Below are 20,783 nucleotides of genomic sequence, written 5' to 3' on the forward strand. Positions count from 1 at the left end.
TGTATTTTTTTAATTTCCTAAAATCCTATAAGAACAAAACTAAGTATGTGTGTCAAGTAGATAACATTTTTTCCCTCGTCTCTCTCTCTCTCTCTCACTCTCACTCTCTCTCACTCTCACTCTCTCTCTCTCTCTCTCTCTCTCTCTCTCTCTCTCTCTCTCTCTCTCTCTCTCTCTCTCTCTCTCTCTCTCTCTTGGTTTGCTCATTAATTGTGAGGATGTGAGCTAGTCAACTGTTGGTACAGTTTTCCAGTTCCTCAAGAATATCTAAAATATTGCCCTTTTTTTTAGGCTCTTACATGGATGGGCTATTTTAAATTGGCGTGAGTTGATGGTTGTGCTCTTTCAAATCATAACCCAATGCATTGTGCTATAACTGCATTCTCTGAATTTCTCTCTGTTTGCCCAGTGTAAAAATTATTGCAATACCCACATTTAATTCTGTATAGCTCTGGATTACAAAATTTGACCTTTGGCACATGTAGACTATGACATAGTAACTTCCCTAGTTTGTTATTTGTCCAAAAACTAACCTAACCCTTAAATTTTTAAATGCACGAGATATTTCTTTCAAAACAGGGCCAATGTATGGTTTATTTACATTTGTGTTTATTTGTACTTTTGTAAATATTTGTTTCCCCTAGTGTCCAACTGCTGTTTCTGCAGAACAATTTGCTAGCCTGACTTGAATAACTGTATTAATTTCCCTGTCTATTGGTTCTTTGTCCAAGTGTAGTTTTGGTACCCTACAAAAAAGAAATGGTTCAAATGGCTCTGAGCACTATGGGACATAACATCTGAGGTCATGTCCCCTAGACCTTATAACTACCGTATTTACTCGAATCTAAGCCGCACCTGAAAAATGAGACTCGAAATCAAGGAAAAAAAATTTTCCCGATTCTAAGCCGCACCTGAAATTTGAGACTCGAAATTCCAAGTGAGAGAAAAGTTTTAGGTCGCACATCGAAATCGAAACAAAGTTGGTCCACTGTAATATGAGACACAATTTAGGTCGAATGAATGACTATACAGCTACAGTAGTTTGGTTCGAGTCTTAAGCTTAGCAGTTAAGCTTTACCATGTAGCCATTGCTATGCGTCAGGTGCTCCGTACCTATTTATACGGATACCATTCCTTTTTCACGTACTTCGTCTGGTTTGAATTGATTGCTTATTTTTCTTTGATCTGGTAAGTGTCGTTCTCTTTGTTATAGATGTTTACGTCACTCTAAGCTGAAAATGCATTACTGTACTGTGTCATGCATTGTTTGTCGCATTCTGATACTGAGTGTTTACCACCTGTCGCCGCTCGCGGCATGGCTTGCTTTTGTGCGCGCTACCACCGCTTTTATTTTAAAAAAAACAGGAATCGTCTCATTAGCGAAACAATGGCAAGAGACTGCTTGCTATTTGCTGTTACTTACACTGCTGCTTTCTTTGATAATGATCAACAAGAACCAAATAATAGACTGTGTGTGATAGAAGATGTTCTGAACGAGAGTTTAGCGAAAATTTTTCTCAGGTTGAAAATCTTTGCAGATGCCTCTGTAGTACATTACATTCTGCACAGAAATTAGTCATCTTAGATTTAAAAATCATGTCAATTGTCGTGCTTCATTTCTGACTGTATCACTATTAGGCATCAGAACAATACGAATATAAACATGGCATGATATGTACTCGTATATTATTCCGCGTTTGCTGTAGTCTTAACCTAGTTTCGTAGTTTATTAGGCAGACAGGATTTAAATGAGATAGCAGCAAACACGAAAGAATACATGGCAACATGTATATATTCGTACGGTATTATTCTTATGATGAAAAGAATACTGCATGCGATTCACAATTCATAAAAGTTCTTATTAGCAACGATCTCTTGTCACAGGTAGGAAAAAATTCAGAACGTAGATTTGGCCATATTGACAAACATCCCAAACAATCTTGCCAGTCGGAGTTTCGTAGTACGTTGAAATGCTGCTACATTCGAAGATGAACAATACGGAATTTGTATTTACTTCGTTGGATAATGTATGAAAATGCAGTGGTCGAAACTCGGGGCGGTGAAAAAAAGCTCGTCTTACACTTTTTTTTATTTATTTATTTATTTTTTTTTTTTTTTACTGATGCAGACGTTTTGTCGCCAGTACCTTTGTGCCTGCAAAGCATGCCTGTGTGGCGCTACATAATTCGACGGCAGAAGTTAGTTGTGGCGGCACCTACCAACATTTTTCAGAACTTCCGCTTACTTTGCACTCGATTCTAAGCCGCAGGCAGGTTTTTGGATTACAAAAACCAGAAAAAAAGTGTGGCTTAGACTCGAGTGAATACGGTACTTAAACGTAACTAAAGGTATCAAATAGATTGTATAATGGTAAAACAGAGATTTAGGAACCAGGTTTTAAATTGTAAGACATTTCCAGGAGCAGATGTGGACTCTGACCACAATCTATTGGTTATGAACTGTAGATTAAAACTGAAGAAACTGCAAAAAGGTCGGAATTTAAGAAGATGGGACCCGGGTAAACTGAAAGAACCAGAGGTTGTACAGAGTTTCAGGGAGAGCATAAGGGAACAATTGACAGGAATGGGGGAAAGAAATACAGTAGAAGAAAAATGGGTAGCTTTGAGCGATGAAATAGTGAAGGCAGCAGAGGATCAAATAGGTAAAAAGAAGAGGGCTAGTAGAAACCCGTGGGTAACAGAAGAAATATTGAATTTAATTTATGAAAGGAAAAAATATAAAAATGCAGTAAATGAAGTAGGCAAAAAGGAATACAAAAGTCTCCAAAATGATATCGACAGGAAGTGCAAAATGGCTAAGCAGGGATGGCTAGAGGACAAATGTAAGGATGTAGAGGCTTATCTCACTAGGGGTAAGATAGATGCTGCTTACAGGAAAATTAAAGAGACCTTTGGAGAAAGGACAACCACTTGCATGAATCTCAAGAGCTTTGATGGAAACCCAGTTCTAAGCAAAGAAGGGAAAGCAGAAAGGTGGAAGGAGTATATAGAGGGTCTATACAAGGGCGATGTACTTCAGGACAATGTTATGGAAATGGAAGAGGAAGTAGATGAAGATGAAATGGGAGATATGATATTGCGTGAAGAGTTTGATACAGCACTGAATGACCTGAGTCGAAACAAGGCCCCCGGAGTAGACAACATTCCATTAGAACTTCTGGTAGCCTTGGGAGAGCCTGTCCTGAGAAAACTCTACCATCTGGTGAGAAAGATGTATGAGACAGGCGAAGTACCGTCAGACTTCAAGAAGAATATAATAATGCCAACCCAAAGAAAGCAGGTGTTGACAGATGAGAAAATTAGCGAACTCAGTTTAATAAGTCACAGCTGCAAAAGACTAACGCGAATTCTTTACAGACGAATGGAAAAGCTGATAGAAGCCGACGTCGGGGAAGATCAGTTTGGATTCCGTAGAAATGCTGGAACACGTGAGGCAATACTGACCCTACAACTTATCTTAGAAGAAAGATTAAGGAAAGGCAAACCTACGCTTGTAGCATTTGTAGACTTAGAGAAAGCTTTTGACAATGTTGATTGGAATGCTCACTTTCAAATTCTGAAGGTGGCAGAGGTAAAATACAGAGAGCAAAAGGCTATTTACAATTTGTACAGAAAGCAGATTGCAGTTATAAGAGTCGAGGGGTATGAAAGGGAAGCAGTGTGGTTGGGAAGGGAGTGAGACAGGGTTTAGCCTATCCCCGATGTTATTCAATCTGTATATTGAGCAAGCAATAAAGAAAACAAAAGAAAAGTTCGGAGTAGGTATTAAAATCCATGGAGAAGAAATAAAAACTTTGAGGTTCGCCGATGACATTGTAATTCTGTCAGAGACAGCAAGGGACTTGGAAGAGCAGTTGAACGGAATGGACAGTGTCTTGAAAGGAGGGTATAAGATGAACTTCAACAAAAGCAAAACGAGGATAATGGAATGTAGTCGGATTAAGTTGGGTGATGCTGAGGGAATTAGATTATGAAATGAGACACTTAAAGCAGTAGAGGAGCTTTGCTATTTGGGGAGCAAAATAACTGATGATGGTCGAAGTAGAGACGATATAAAATGTAGACTGGCAATGGCAAGGAAAGCATTTCTGAAGAAGAAAAATTTGTTAACATCAAGTGTAGATTTAAATGTCAGGAAATCGTTTCTGAAAGTATTTGTATGGAGTGTAGCCATGTATGGAAGTGAAACGTGGATGATAAATAGCTTAGACAAGAAGAGAAAAGAAGCTTTCGAAATGTGGTGCTACAGAAGAATGCTGAAGATTAGGTGGGTAGACCACACAACTAATGAAGAGGTATTGAATAGAATTGGGGAGAAGAGGAGTTTGTGGCACAACTTGACTAGAAGAAGGGATCGGTTGTTAGGACATGTTCTGAGACATCGAGGGATCACCAATTTAGTATTGGAGGGCAGCGTGGAGGGTAAACATCGTAGAGGGACACCAAGAGATGAATACACTAAGCAGATTCAGAAGGATGTAGGGTGCAGTAGGTATTGGGAGATGAAGAAGCTTGCATAAGATAGAGTAGCATGGAGAGCTGCATCAAACCAGTCTCAGGACTGACTGAAGACGACGACGACAAATGTAAGTAACCTAAGGACATCACACACATCCATGCCCGAGGCAGGATTCGAACCTGCGACCATAGCAGTCGCTTGGTTCCAGACTGAAGCGCCTAGAACCACTCGGCCCCACCGGCCGGCGTACCCTATAAAACATAGATGTGAAATGGACTCATTTATGCACATGTGGATGATATGAGTCTACTGGAATGATCAGATCTGTTGCTGTTGGTTTATGGAAGACATTCAAACTGTATTTTTAAACCCACTCTAGTGATCTGGAGATCTAGGAACTTCAGAGAACCATACCATTCAAATTCAACAGTAAAGTTTATATTATCATTCATAGGGTTTACAATATGAGCAAGTTCCTGGATTTCATCAAGGGTGCCTGAATTGATGACAAAAATATCGTCAACTTACCTTCAACATAAAGATATTTTTCTGACACAGCTCTTTATAGGTATTAAAAATCTTTCTTCCAGGTCAGTCACAAAAATTTCTTATAAGATGCCCCCACACGCAGGAGCCCATTGCTTGTTCTTCTCTTCAACAGAAAATTTTCTGGTTAAAGGTAAAGTAATTGAACGACAAGGAAAATGTAGTAAATTCAGTTAATTCAACTGCATAGAGATATTCTACATTCCCAAAACTAATAACTTTTTTTGAAAACAATTTTATTGTTTTTTTCAATATGTACATTTGTGTAGGTTCAAAAAAGTAGTTTCACATCTTATGTAAACCAACGGCAACAGATTTGATTATTCCAGTAGACCCATGTCATCCAGATGCACATAAATGATCCTACTTTGTATCTCTATTATGAGAAGGAAAGTTGGTGCTCACCATATAGCATCACAGATAGCCACAACAAAAAGACTTTCACAATTAAAGCTTTTGGTCATTGGCCATCATCATCATCATCATCATCATCATCATCATCAACAACAACAACAACAACAACAACAAACACACACACACACACACACACACACACACACACACACACGCAAAAGTAATTTTGTGCAAATATGTTGCTACTGCATTGCTTTTTTAAAACATGTGTTTCATGTACACAGTATAACTTTGTATTTGTTCTGTATTTTTATCAGGTCACTTGAAGATGGGCAGAGCCAAAAGGCATAATGAGGAATAAAATAAATGGATCTAAAAAAACACCTAGACCCTGTTATTCCAGTATCATTCAGCTTTTTAATATTCTTGTGATGCTAATGGTCTCACACCTCTACCAAGACTTTCAGTCAAATTTATGACTACAATGTGCTGGCATTGCAGATTGACTGGGAGTTGTATTGATCGGAATGGTGGACAGGAGAAAGGAGATTGGGAGTAGGAGGGTTGTATCGAGTGGAATGGCTGAAGAGTGAAAGGAGGTGGGGTGTAATTAGGATAGTTGTTAGGAAGACTGACTGATAGCTGGAAGGGAGAGGCAGAGACAAATGCACTGTATAAAAATATGTTACTGCTGATCTCTCTTTGGCACAGGGATGGGGAGCTGTGTATTGTGCACACTGACATTGTAGAAGTGGACTGGGAGGGGGTATGGAATAGGGGGGGGGGAGAGAGAGAGACTGGGGAGAGCAGGATACAAGTGTAGAACAAGCAATTTTTGCTTAGCAGCATCTTCCACTAATTGGTAGCCAATTTGGATACAGTTTTTCAGTGGTCTTTCAATGAGGTGGTCAGTTGGTTGGTGGTCACTCCCACATAAATGGTTGTATAGGAGCTTCAAATCCTAACAAAGAGATAGAGGGGCTGGCGAGTACTTACCTCAGCTCAGTACAGCTGGTAGATACACAAAACAGAACAGAAAATTTACGTATCCTAGCTTTCGGAACTTTGTTCTTTCGTCAGGGAGGAGAGAGGGAAAAAAAGGGGAAAAAAGGAAAGTGGATTCAGTTATAATAATAAAACAAAAGGCAACAGGTTGCATTAATTTCTGGAAACCTGGATAAATAGCGGACTCAGCAGAGTGCCTGCTTTTGAAATCCAAATAATGATTTGGTAAATATTCCATTACTACAAAGGTAGGTGGCAATCCTGGAGTACACTACCTTCTCAAAATTGTAAGAAAATGATGTAAGGAGTAACACTAGGCAATATTTACTGAAATCTGTGGAGTCATAATTCTTATAGAGAGATCTAACAGTGGCACATTTAAATCTATCTGGGAAAATGCCCTGAACTGAAGATGTATTATACAAGTGATTAAGAATATTACATTCTGTAGAGGCTGCTCAATCGTAGGATTTTTATCTGTCATTTTTCATTATTTTCATCTCTGGCAGTGTTTGCTAATTTGAAAAATGCTTAGTCGCACTGTGGTTCGGACTACTCAGTAATCTGTAGGTCCTCTTATAACTGGCTGGAGTAGTCACCTCAAAGGTCAGAGGAAGGCAATTGCTTACCACCTCCAACAGGACCACGACTAGTGAAGCTCTGTTCAAACCAATGGCTGAGCTCATGATATCTTTACTTTTTTCCTTTAATGGAGATGATATTTACCACATATAAACTTTCACCGTTTAGAGACATAATGTTCTTGATTTCAGATGGGGATAAAATTAATTTTTATTTCATTACATGTCTTTTGTATAAGTTCTTCAATGTACAGTTTTCCGTATCTTCTGAATTATTTGCACCAGTTTTATTTAAAATCATCAGTTACTTTATCTTTAATGAGCCTCACTGTTGTCTTTCAGTGTCTTGTGTTTCACAACTCACCACCACCACCCCCAAAATAAATTTTTCACTCTGCAATAGATTGTATGCTGCTATCAAACTTTGTGGCAGATTAAGACTGAAGCCATGTTTGGGTTTGAACTTAGAACCTTAACTTTTGCACTTGGTGCTCTTACTACCTGAACTGCTAAGTCAAGTGCACTATTTGATCCTGCCAAGAAGTTTCACTCTTCTCTACTCTGTGGTGTTCTCTTCATTTTTGGCAATTTTGTCACTTTGTTACTTCAAATAGATCTTTACTATTACCTTTTTTGGTCTTCCATGGGTTTTCATACCAATATGCTTGTTTAAAACTTATTGTGTCTAAATATATGCCCAAAAAGCGCCCTTTTTCTGGTTCCTACGAGTTTCCTTTTCTCTTTGATCTCTTTCAAAACACCTCCATTGGATTTTAGTTTTGCCCAGCTGTTAGTCAGTAGCCTTCTCCATAGCCAAATTTCCGTTGTTTTTAAGGCTTTTCTATCTGCCTTCAACAGCGTTCATCTTTCAGTAGAAAATCTCTGTGAAGTGCACTGCATTGGGTATTTCCTATTTAACAAGTTACTGGGGCTTCTTCCAGTTCCTTTCACACATGGAGTGTAGACAGAGTACTTAAACTCCTCTGTGCAGCCTGTAATTACTGTAAAACCCCTTTTCGACAAACCTCTGGGCACCCAAACAATTTTTCTTTAAATGGGCATTCTACCAGAGTACATGAAAAGAGTAATCTAGAATCACAGTTCAAAAATGTTTAGGTTGTATACAGACCAATTAATTACAAAATTGTCAACATCCTGTGCTACGAATTTACATGCAGATGTTACATTACTAAACTTTCTACAGAACACATTCTTTATTTTTTAAAATTAAGAAGTATAGTTTTTTTATCTTTCCAGCATATTGTAGTGAGAGAAGTCATCACTCCATCTGGTTGATAAAAGTTAGAATTCTTTCATCCACATTAAAAGAGAAAAATAAATTCCTGACAGTATCAACTCCTTGCACAAGAGCAGTGGAACTTGGTGCAATGCCCTTCTTTTCTTCTTCTCCCTCATTATCATAAGCATGTCACTTGCATCAATGTCAGGTATGGAAGTCAGGACATCATCACAAAAACTTGCAGCAATCTCGCATTTTCAGAAATATCAAATTTGCTATTCCATCATTCTTGTGGAGCAATGTCACCTTCAACTGCAACTGATGTACCACAGCCACCCTTTGTGAGACAGTTTAACACAGATTGTTGTGTCACAGAATTCCTGAGAGCAACAAACATATTAATAGCCTGTATATGGCTGGCTCTTGTACATCCTTCCTAAAACAGAATAAAGTTAGATTCTGTAGATATGCTACTCTGTATTTGGGTTTAACAGAGTGTATTACACCCAGGCTGCAAACGACTTGTGCTGTTCACGTGAAGGAACGTAACATTTACATTGCCAAATATTATGTTTCCCTGGAATGTACAGGGCACAGATCAATAGTAAGTCTAATTCCTTTCTCCTGCTCATCTAAATTCCTGAAAGTCGTTAGGATTTCTAAAGTCCAGAATCTGCTGTTGTGCTCATACGTACAAACTCGTGTTTTTTTTATTTTTTAAATTTTTTTTTTTTTAATTTTTGGAAACACCTGGGAATTAATAGTGAAAGCAGCTTTTCACTTACATCACTATTTAAACACAATAGCGTCGTCACCGTTTTTTGCCTTTTTTTTTACCTCCGTGTGATTTTCTCCCTTGACAGGATAAGATTTTGCTGTGTACAAACTATAAAAGACGCCAGTTTCATCAGCGTTGGAAATGTATCTCGGCCCATAGCCCTGTTATCAGTTGTAGTAATGTAATGTTCCTCCAATAGTCTGCGCTTTCTATGACTAAAGCCTCACTTTCTCCATTTACATTTCGAAACACTATATTACAATGTTTTTTAAAACGATTCAACCAGTCATGTGAGGCACTGAAATTTTCAGTATCGATCTTCAAAGCGATTTCACGACGTTTCCCTTGCAGTATGTTTCCACATATAGGAATGCTTCCACTTCTCAGGCTTGAAACTAAATTAGGAGAATATTTTACAAATCACTGAATGTAGACATACGATTATTCCTCCTTTTTTGGATCTTTAAGAATCATTAGCTTCGACATTTATGAACGCTTTCTTATTTTTGAATATGCTGCACTTGTGAACCACAACATCTTTTTAAATAAATTAGAATCCTATGGTGTCATGGGCAGTGCTGCAAAATGGTTCAAGTCACACCTCGCTAACTTGAAACAAAGAGTGTCAGTGCAAGGGAGTAGTGAATTAAGTCATCAGTCACCATCAGAATGGGAAGAAATTACATTTGGTGTCCCACAAGGATCCATCTTAGGGCCATTGCTTTTTCTTGTGTACATTAACGATCTCTCGTCAGTTTCATTGCCAGAAGCAGAGTTCGTTTTGTTTGCAGATGACACAAGTGTTGCAATAAATAGTATGTCGAGTGTAGTTCTAGAAAGATCTGCTAATGATATTTTCATGGATATTAATAAATGGTTTAAAGCCAACTCATTGACATTAAACTTCGAAAAGACTCACTATATGCAATTCAGAACCTATAAGAGGTTTTCACCTCGCATATGCGTAAAGTATGAACAAGAGCAGATAGAAGAGGTTGACAGTCTTAAATTCCTGGGATTACAATTTGATAATAAATTCAGTTGGGAGGAGCACACCACAGAACTGCAGAAACGCCTTAACATCTGTATTTGCAGTTTGAGTGTTAGCTGACATAGGCGACATAGAAAAGAAAAAGCTTGCATACTTTGCCTACTTTCATTCCATAATGTTATATGGTATAATATTTTGGGGTAACTCTTCAAGTCAAACAAAAGTTTTCAGAATCCAAAAGCGTGTAATATGTATTATTTGTGGAGTAAATTCACGGACGTCCTGTAGAAACCTCTTCAAAGAACAGGTTATACTTGCTACTGCCTCTTAGTATATTTACTCCGTAATGAAATTTGTTCAAAATAATATATCTCTTTTTCCAACAAACAGCTCAGTTCATACATACAATACCAGGAACAAAAATGATCTGCACAAAGACTTAAAAGCACTTACTTTAGTTCAAAAAGGAGTCCACTATTCAGGAACACTCATCTTCAATAATTTGCCAGCAAACATAAAAAACTGAGTTACAAATAAAAATCAGTTTAAAAGGAGCCTGAAAGACTTACTAGTGGCCAACTCCTTCTACTGCATTGACGAATTTTTTAATAGAAACAAATGATGTATATATTCATATTAGTAGCATTGTTATTTCAGCTTAAAAAAAATATTGACATGGCCACATCCACGAGGATCTCCTCAGCATGGATCTATGGATTGAAAAACTAATCTAATCTAATCTACGTCACTTAATCGTATTTCTTCGCCGTGTCGGAAATATTCATGTTAAGATTGCCATCAATGAGGTGGATAATCGTCATCTTTCAGCATGTGCAGGCCATAACCCCACAAAAACAAAATTCAGAACTTTGACAATTCATTCAGCAAACGAACTACTTTTTTTCTGCTTTGTTCTTAATATTCATAGTGACTGTGACGTCACATCACGTGACTGAAGCCGGGTCAACTGAAGAATGGGATACAATCCGTCGGCTTTGACCAATGCCGTCATATGTTACTCATATATATTAATGCCTTTACTGTCGAACTATAGATAATAAATGGGTCATCTGCTGTGGATAAGCTCTATAATTGTAAATTGACATAAATGAATGTGTTTTTAAAATGCAGCGCAAGACATCGCGTAAGATTTTTTTCGTTTGCATTGATTTAAATAATCGGTTCTTTCCCATTCATTAGGTACTTAATTTCATTTTTAGTGAGTTTGAGGTAATTTGGAAGAATAGTTTTCCATTTAGAAGAATTTTTAGTTTTTGATTTTCGTTTGTAGTTATGGATTTATCTATTCCCATGAATGTGAAAGACTTAAAGCAGGCTTTGGGCGTAGACATAATGGCAACCACTTGCTTTTTGCAAATTCCTGGTTTTCTTGCTGATAACATTTGATGTCGTGAGTGCGGCTGATAAGTGTGTCTGCTTGTCATACTCTCGATGTATTCATATGGAAGTGTAGCAGGGATCGACTATGGCACTTAATAAGATGAGGAAGATAGTTTGTGAAATCGTAGTTGGCCTTGAGGGATATAATAAAAATTACATACTGTTAGTGTTTGACGTATCCAGTGTGGTTGTGTGTAAAATGAATGTTGTGTGAGCGAGCATACTGGTATTCATTTTGTAGTAACATTTGTGAGGAATATTACAAGTATAGAGGGGCTTTTGGGGGGGGGGGGGGGGGTTATGGTCGAAATCAATGAGCCTTATTTTGGCAAAACCAGTACCAACAGGGGGGACCCTATGGAGGGATTATGGGTTTGGGGGGCTCGAATTTCAGGTCCAGACTGTGATTTTGTAGTTTTTAAAGTAGTTCCTCATCAAACGAAGAAAGTGTTGGTGACATTAATTGACGATCATGTTGCAGAGGGTTCTGTAGTTATTTCCGATAGTTTTTCTTCATATAGGGATTTGGGGAATAGGGGTTTTCAGCATCTTGTCGTCAATCATAATACTGAATTCAGATCTTCATCAACTGGTGCTTGTACCACTAGTACAGAAAGTTAATGAACAGCCTTAATATCTGTTGTAGGGAAGAGCGACGCATTTCGATACTACAGTGCCATGTAGATGAATCTTTACGGAGGCGTGATGTACCCGATATGTATTGCCCACTTAAGGGTTTCCTTAAACATGTTGGGCAAATGAATCCTCCATAATTTGTTAGTTAATTTCAGCTTGGGATGGGGGGTGGGGGTAAATGATAATTAAGGAGAAGCGTGAGTATGGTTGGGATGGTTAAAATATTGATTTGGATTTTTTGGGGTTATCCATCATTCATTTTGGTCATGAGAACTTCTGTTTATATATTTGCATGTATGTGTGTGCTTTTTTATTTGCGATGTTATGTTTCTTGTATTTGTCTGTATCTCATTTTTTTTGACGTGTTTCAAGGTGAGGTTTGGTTTTTTGTGGAGGACTTCGCGTATGGTTAGTTTAACTTTTTATTTATATGTTGTACTGAGTTTGTCCATTTTTGGGTGTTTCGTTATCATATTATATTAAGTAGGGGTTCGCCAGCTGCAGTACGGGATACAAATTTTGCAATTGCTGCTCTTTTTCCCTTTCTTGGTACTGGTATCACTACGGTTTTTTTGAGTCTATACTAACACTACTGAAGGCGAAAAGACAGACATACTCAACATTTTTATCTCGTTCTTCATATACAGATCAACTGAAGTATGGGATAATGGTGCTAGCTAGAAGAAAAAAAGCGACATATGTAATATTGGTATCATTTACATCATACAGGATACAAACGTTATGTATGTCGCTGTTTTTCGCCTTTGCTAGCACTAGTATCCTACTCTTCAGTTGACCTACACTCCTGGAAATTGAAATAAGAACACCGTGAATTCATTGTCCCAGGAAGGGGAAACTTTATTGACACATTCCTGGGGTCAGATACATCACATGATCACACTGACAGAACCACAGGCACATAGACACAGGCAACAGAGCATGCACAATGTCGGCACTAGTACAGTGTATATCCACCTTTCGCAGCAATGCAGGCTGCTATTCTCCCATGGAGACGATCGTACAGATGCTGGATGTAGTCCTGTGGAACGGCTTGCCATGCCATTTCCACCTGGCGCCTCAGTTGGACCAACGTTCGTGCTGGACGTGCAGACCGCGTGAGACGACGCTTCATCCAGTCCCAAACATGCTCAATGGGGGACAGATCCGGAGATCTTGCTGGCCAGGGTAGTTGACTTACACCTTCTAGAGCACGTTGGGTGGCACGGGATACATGCGGACGTGCATTGTCCTGTTGGAACAGCAAGTTCCCTTGCCGGTCTAGGAATGGTAGAACGATGGGTTCGATGACGGTTTGGATGTACCGTGCACTATTCAGTGTCCCCTCGACGATCACCAGTGGTGTACGGCCAATGTAGGAGATCGCTCCCCATACCATGATGCCGGGTGTTGGCCCTGTGTGCCTCGGTCGTATGCAGTCCTGATTGTGGCGCTCACCTGCACGGCGCCAAACACGCATACGACCATCATTGGCACCAAGGCAGAAGCGACTCTCATCGCTGAAGACGACACGTCTCCATTCGTCCCTCCATTCACGCCTGTCGCGACACCACTGGAGGCGGGCTGCACGATGTTGGGGCGTGAGCGGAAGACGGCCTAACGGTGTGCGGGACCGTAGCCCAGCTTCATGGAGACGGTTGCGAATGGTCCTCGCCGATACCCCAGGAGCAACAGTGCCCCTAATTTTCTGGGAAGTGGCGGTGCGATCCCCTACGGCACTGCGTAGGATCCTACGGTCTTGGCGTGCATCCGTGCGTCGCTGCGGTCTGGTCCCAGGTCGATGGGCACGTGCACCTTCCGCCGACCACTGGCGACAACATCGATGTACTGTGGAGACCTCACGCCCCACGTGTTGAGCAATTCGCTCAAAGTCCGTCATCTGCACATACGGTTCACGTCCACGCTGTCGCGGCATGCTACCAGTGTTAAAGACTGCGATGGAGCTCCGTATGCCACGGCAAACTGGCTGACACTGACGGCGGCGGTGCACAAATGCTGGTTCCTGGTGTGTCCGCTGTGCCGTGCGTGTGATCATTGCTTGTACAGCCCTCTCGCAGTGTCCGGAGCAAGTATGGTGGGTCTGACACACCGGTGTCAATGTGTTCTTTTTTCCATTTCCAGGAGTGTATATACGTCAACTGAAGTACAGGATACACATGTTATAAATGTCGTTATTTCCCCATTCGATAGTACTAGTATTCTATTCTTCAGTTGACCTATACAGGGTGTTACAAACTTTCAGGAAACATTCCTCACACACAAAGAAAGAAAATATGTTATGTGGACATGTGTCCAGAAATGCTTACTTTCCATGTTAGAGCTCATTTTATTACTTCTCTTCAAATCACATTAATCATGGAATGGGAACACACAGCAACAGAACGTACCAACGTGACTTCAAACACTTTGTTACAGGAAATGTTCAAAATGTCCTCCGTTAGCGAGGATAGATGCATCCACCCTCCGTCGCATGGAATCCCTGATGCGCTGATGGAGCCCTGGAGAATTGTGTCCACAATACGAGCACGAAGAGTCTCTACTTTTGGTACCGGGGTTGCGTAGACAAGAGCTTTCAAATGCCCCCATAAATGAAAGTCAAGAGGGTTGAGGTCAGGAGAGCGTGGAGGCCATCGGTCACCGAATCTGTTGTTGAGAAGCGTACGAACACTTCGACTGAAATGTGCAGGAGCTCCATCGTGCATGAACCACATGTTGTGTCGTACTTGTAAAGGCACATGTTCTAGCAGCACGGGTAGTGTATTCCGTATGAAATCATGATAACGTATGAAATCATGGATAAGCGTAGGTGGAAGAACATGGGGCCCAATCAAGACATCACCAACAATGCCTGCCCAAACGTTCACAGAAAATCTGTGTTGATGACGTGATTGCACAATTGCGTGCGGATTCTCGTCAGCCCACACATGTTGATTGTGAAAATTTACAATTTGATCACGTTGGAATGAAGCCTCATTCTTAATGAGAACATTTACACTGAAATGAGGATTGACACATTGTTGGATGAACTATTCGCAGAAGTGTACCCGTGGAGGCCAATCAGCTGCTGATAGTGCCTGCACACGCTGTACATGGTACGGAAACAACTGGTTCTCCCGTAGCACTCTCCATAAAGTGACGTGGTCAACATTATCTTGTACAGCAGCAACTTCTCTGACGCTGACATTAGGGTTATCGTCAACTGCACGAAGAATTGCATCGTCCATTACAGGTGTCCTCGTCGTTCTAGGTCTTCCCCAGTCGCGAGTCATAGGCTGGAATGTTCCGTGCTCCCTAAGACGCCGATCAATTGCTTCTAACGTCTTCCTGTCGGGACACCTTCGTTCTGGAAATCTGTCTCGATACAAACGTACCGTGCCATGGCCATTGCCCCGTGCTAATCCATACATCAAATGGGCATCTGCGAACTCCGCATTTGTAAACATTGCACTGACTGCAAAACCACGTTCGCGATGAACACTAACCTGTTGATGTTACGTACTGATGTGCTTGATGCTAGTATTGTAGAGCAATGAGTCGCATGTCAACACAAGCACTGAAGTCAACATTACCTTCCTTCAATTGGGCCAACTGGCGGTGAATCGAGGAAGTACAGTACGTACTGACGAAACTAAAATGAGCTCTAACATGAAAATTAAGCATTTCCGGACAGATGTCCACATAACATCTTTTCTTTATTTGTGTGTGAGGAATGTTTCCTGAAAGTTTGGCCGAACCTTTTTGTAACACCCTGTATAACTTAACTGAGGAATGGGATGCAAATTTTACTGTTGTCGTTTTTTTTTTGTCTTCGCTAACAACACTATCGAAGGCAAAGAAGAAGAAGAAGAAGAAGAAGAAGAAAAAAACGTGTCCCATGCTTTTTACAGATGTAGCTCAACTGGAGGATGAGATACAAATTTTGTTTGTCTTTTGTTTTCGTCTTTGCGTAGTTCAGCTGAGGTACAGGATGCCAATGTTACGTACGTTGATTTCTTCGTGTTCGGTAGCGCTACTATGGGACACAAATTTTACGTACGGCGATCTTTTCGCCTCCACGAGTAATACTATCTACCTACGAACACAATGCTAGTAATAGCGGAGACCAAAACACAAACACTTGAAAAATTTGTATCCTGTACTTCAGTTGACTTATATACAGGTCATCTGAAAAGTAGGATGGTAATGCTAATGAAAACGAAGATATTGACTTACACTAAATTTGTATCCCGTAGTGGAGTTAACCTATACAGATCGACTGTAGTTCGAGATGCAACTCATATATATGTCAACTGAGATATTTCGTACTATCCCCCTTTTCTTCTTTATTTTTTACGCAAGTACTAGGACTCAAGCAAGCGATATCTTTAACATTATGTTCGAAATATTACTGCACGTGATATATGTCTACAATCCGTTTTCTCTCTACTGCATTCCTTTGTTTATGAACAATCGTCTTTGCTGTTAAATCTGTGTAATAAACCATCTCTGGCAAAATATGATGTCATTGCTCGAAGCTGATGGGTTGTATCCCGTTCTTCATTAGTCCCAGACTTTGGTAGTTCCCTTATTTATGAATATGTCGCACATGTAGGCGGCACATAATCGTATTTCTTCGCCGTGTGGGAAATATTCATGTTAAGATTGTTATGGATGACGCGGATAATTGTCATCTTTCTGCATCTGTAGGCCATAACCCCACAGAAACAAAATTCACAACTTCGACAATTCATTGGGTAAACGAAATACTCTTTTTCTGCTTCGTTCTCAAAATTCTTAGTGACTGTGACATCACATCACGTGACTGAAGCCGCATGGAAATCGATTACTGATTCTTTGTATTAGGAAGTCGTGTTAACGATTACGATCTATGTACGTGTCGTCTGGTTGAATCGATCACCATTTACCGCATCTCACTACAATAAATACGACCTGTGAAGTACAATGGGAATAAATCAGTAACTAACACCAAATATTTTTCTTCTTTAGGGCCAGCAGCGTAATAAACGCCTGATAGCAACATGATTATTGGAGTAGATACACTGAATAGCGTCGTTAAGAGTGGAACTGCCAAACTACTGTCACATTTTTTTATTTGTCCTTGGATCATTTCATACAATGGTATTGGACACGTCATGTTTACAGTAAGTTTACATATATGTAGCGGAAAATGCATTGATATATTAATTTATGTAGGAGTGCATTTATAAACTGACTGTTACATATAACTGCTAGTAACAAAAATATAGTAAATATACACATATTTAATAGAATTTTCACGAAAAATGTCATTAAAAGTACATTATAAAAGGCACTAATGAAAATATAGTTCATTTTTCTTTAAGTCCTTGCTCTTCACTCATCACTGCCAAGAAAAACAGAAAAAGTAGAAGAGAGCAACATTGGTGTTTTGACACGAAATATTATTTTGTACATCTTAGATACTTGAAGTGATTGTATACACCATTTTACATTAGTTGCAGTTTCCCTTTGCAATGAATACTGACATACTATTTAATTTTTTTTTTCAAGATATTCTTTATCACTGTAAGGGCAAATTTGGACAGATGTCTTTTTAATTTTATTTTAAAAAGAGACATACTTTTTGTCATCATTATACATTGTACAGTAGGCGTCCAGCATTTACAGGTTCTTTTTCTGTTAATTTTAGCCTACTTCCTTCTATACGATGGTCATTTTTTCTTCTTGTATTACATTCCCGACATTCTTCATTTAGCAGTGCAGTACAGTTAGTTTTTAAGTAGATAATTGTTTTATATGTATGAGGGTAAGTCAATTATTATCTGCAAAGTATTTATAAAATTTTATGGTAATCAAATAGGAAACTTACAAGAACATCATTTTTCGGCACAGTCTCTTTGTGTTTCAATGCACTTGCTCCATCGTTGTAAAAGCTTCCTGATGCCTGCATAAAAGAAGGTTCTTTGTTGAGCTGCGAGCTAGGAATGCACTGTGTCTTTAACTGCTTCGTCCGAGGCAAATCGATGGCCCCTTAAAGTCTGTTTGAGTGGACCATGCAAGTTGCAGTCAGAAGGGGCAAGATTGGGACTATATGGAGGATGATCCAGGACTTCAGATTTGAGTTTTTGGAGCGTTTCAGCAATGTGGCAGCAGTATGCGGACGCGCATTGTCGTGCAGCAACACAACAGCTTTTGACAGCAATCCTCGGCATTTGCTTCGAATTGCAGGCTTTAGCTTGGCAGTACTCATCTCACTGTAACATACACTGTTTATTGTTGTGCCTCTTTCCCCATTATGTTCCAATACTGGATGTTGTAAGCATCTGTTTTCCTGTGGACGGTTGGGTCTTGAACTTTCTCTTGCACGGCGAATTTGGATGTTTCCATTCCATACTCTGCCATTTACTCTCCAGCTCGTGTTGATGGATCCATGTTTCGTTACCAGTAATGATCCTGTCTAAGAAGGCGTTCCCTTCATTACCATAGCGATCCAAATGTTTTTTGCAGATGTCCAAGCGCATTTGTTTATGCAACTGTATGAGATGTTTTGGGACCCATCTTGCACAAACTTTATGAAACCCAAGTCCGTTGTGGATGGCTTTGTAGGCAGAATCGTGACTAATTTGCAGACGATGTGCCACCTTGTGAATTGTTAATCGTCTGTCTAAGAGAATTATTTCACGTGAACGCTCAATGGTTTCTTCATTTGCGGCGGTAAACGGTCGTCCAGCTCCTTCATCCAGCGTAACACTTTTGTGACCATTTTGGAATGTTTCAATCCATTCATAGACACTCCGTTGTGGCAAAACACTATTCCCGTACTGTACCGAAAGTCTTCAATAAATTTCGGCCCAATATGCCTTCCAACCACACAAAACGGATCACTGAACATTGCTCTTCTTTGGTGCAAATAGACAACGGAGCAGCCATGATTAACCGAACGGTAGCGATAACGAAACTAACCTAGCAGCACAGTCTAACGTAACAGTCGCTACACTCACTGCTGTAAAAGTTGTTACTGTTTGACAGATGGAGCGACACTAGTGCTCCAAGCGGCGAGTAAGATGAAAGTCAGACGTGTCGTAAGCATAATGTTTGTTTTGCATCCATATCCTACGTAATTTACGAACATTTGAGTTATTTTCTTTCCTCTAAGGGTTTGTGTAGTATCAGAAGGCATATAGGTTTCTAAAAATTATTCTAAAATAAGCGCAAGTATGGACAAAAACCGTGAATCGTGTGGCAAACTACAACACATACGTGAAAAAACACTTGTGACATTGGACAGAACTGCAGTTTACCACGTTGATATCAAAAGACTATAAACACACAGATTCACACGTAAGAAGCACAGACATGTACCTCTACATGCAAAAACGATCGACAGCTCATTTATCGTTCTGTAGGCCTACTCTGTTTGTCATTGTTGTCGCCTGTCGCCTGTCGCCACAAGTACGACCTTCATCTTTATATTATTCTAAGTGGGACAAGCAACAGCCAAATAGTGGGAGAAATGTGTTGAAAACATTATAATGAGCTGATTACATTACATTTCACGCAAAACCAAATATTTGAATAATTTTCAAACAATCTGTCAGTGAACAAGGTGCTAACAAAATAATGTCATCACACGAAGGAAGCAAGGAAAATTAAGTGACTAACAACAGAAGTGATTGAAATACATACCAAACGCTTTTGTAAGATACGAATAACTCCACTTAATCTAACCACTTCACCGTCAAAACATGTCTGTGTTAACAATTAACACGAATTTGGCACTGATACATGGAGAGTTGAACTGGCTAATTCTGTGTCATAGGACTGTTTTACAGCTTTAGGTGGATTGTCGAATCTTTGTGGCAGTATCCTCTTCATCGTCAGTTGAGGTGGCTTATTTGGGATGTCAAACAGTGTGGGTACTGCATTCTACACGAGTTTATTATTGTCTGCGTTCATGAACTGGTTTTGTTCGAAATGTAGCGAAAAAACGTAATATTATTGTACAGGTAAATTGGGTCTTTTTTCATAAGGTCTTCTCGTCTGCTACTAACTAACCATTTTCTGCTCCTAAAACGAAACATTAATCATTAATACACATGTAGTTTGCAAGTGAATCCTGACGATACAGTTTAGTAACATGATGGTATACAGGGTGAGTCACCTAACGTTACCGCTGGATATATTTCGTAAACCACATCAAATACTAACGAATCGATTCCACAGACCGAACGTGAGGAGGGGGGCTAGTGTGATTGGTTAATACAATCCCTAAAAAAATGCACGGAAGTATGTTTTTTAACACAAAACTACGTTTTTTTAAACGTAACCCCGTTAGTTTTGTTAGCACATCTGAACATATAAACAAATACGTAATCAGTGCAGTTTGTTGCATTGTAAAATGTTAATTACATCCGGAGATATTGTAACCTAAAGTTGACGCTTGAGTACCACTCCTCCGCTGTTCGATCGTGTGTATCGGAGAGCACCGAATTACGTAGGGATCCAAAGGGAGCGGTGATGGACCTTAGGTACAGAAGAAACTGGAACAGCACATTACGTCCACATGCTAACACCTTTTTATTGATCTTTTTCACTGACGCACATGTACATTACGTACACGTACACACGTGGTTTCCGTTTTCAATTACGGAGTGGAATAGAGTGTGTCCCGACATGTCAGGCCAATAGATGTTCAATGTGGTGGCCATAATTTGCTGCATACAATTGCAATCTCTGGCGTAATGAATGTCGTACACGCCGCAGTACATCTGGTGT

This window comes from Schistocerca americana, chromosome 7 (assembly GCF_021461395.2).
Source record: "Schistocerca americana isolate TAMUIC-IGC-003095 chromosome 7, iqSchAmer2.1, whole genome shotgun sequence".
Classification (NCBI taxonomy): Eukaryota; Metazoa; Arthropoda; class Insecta; order Orthoptera; family Acrididae; genus Schistocerca; species Schistocerca americana.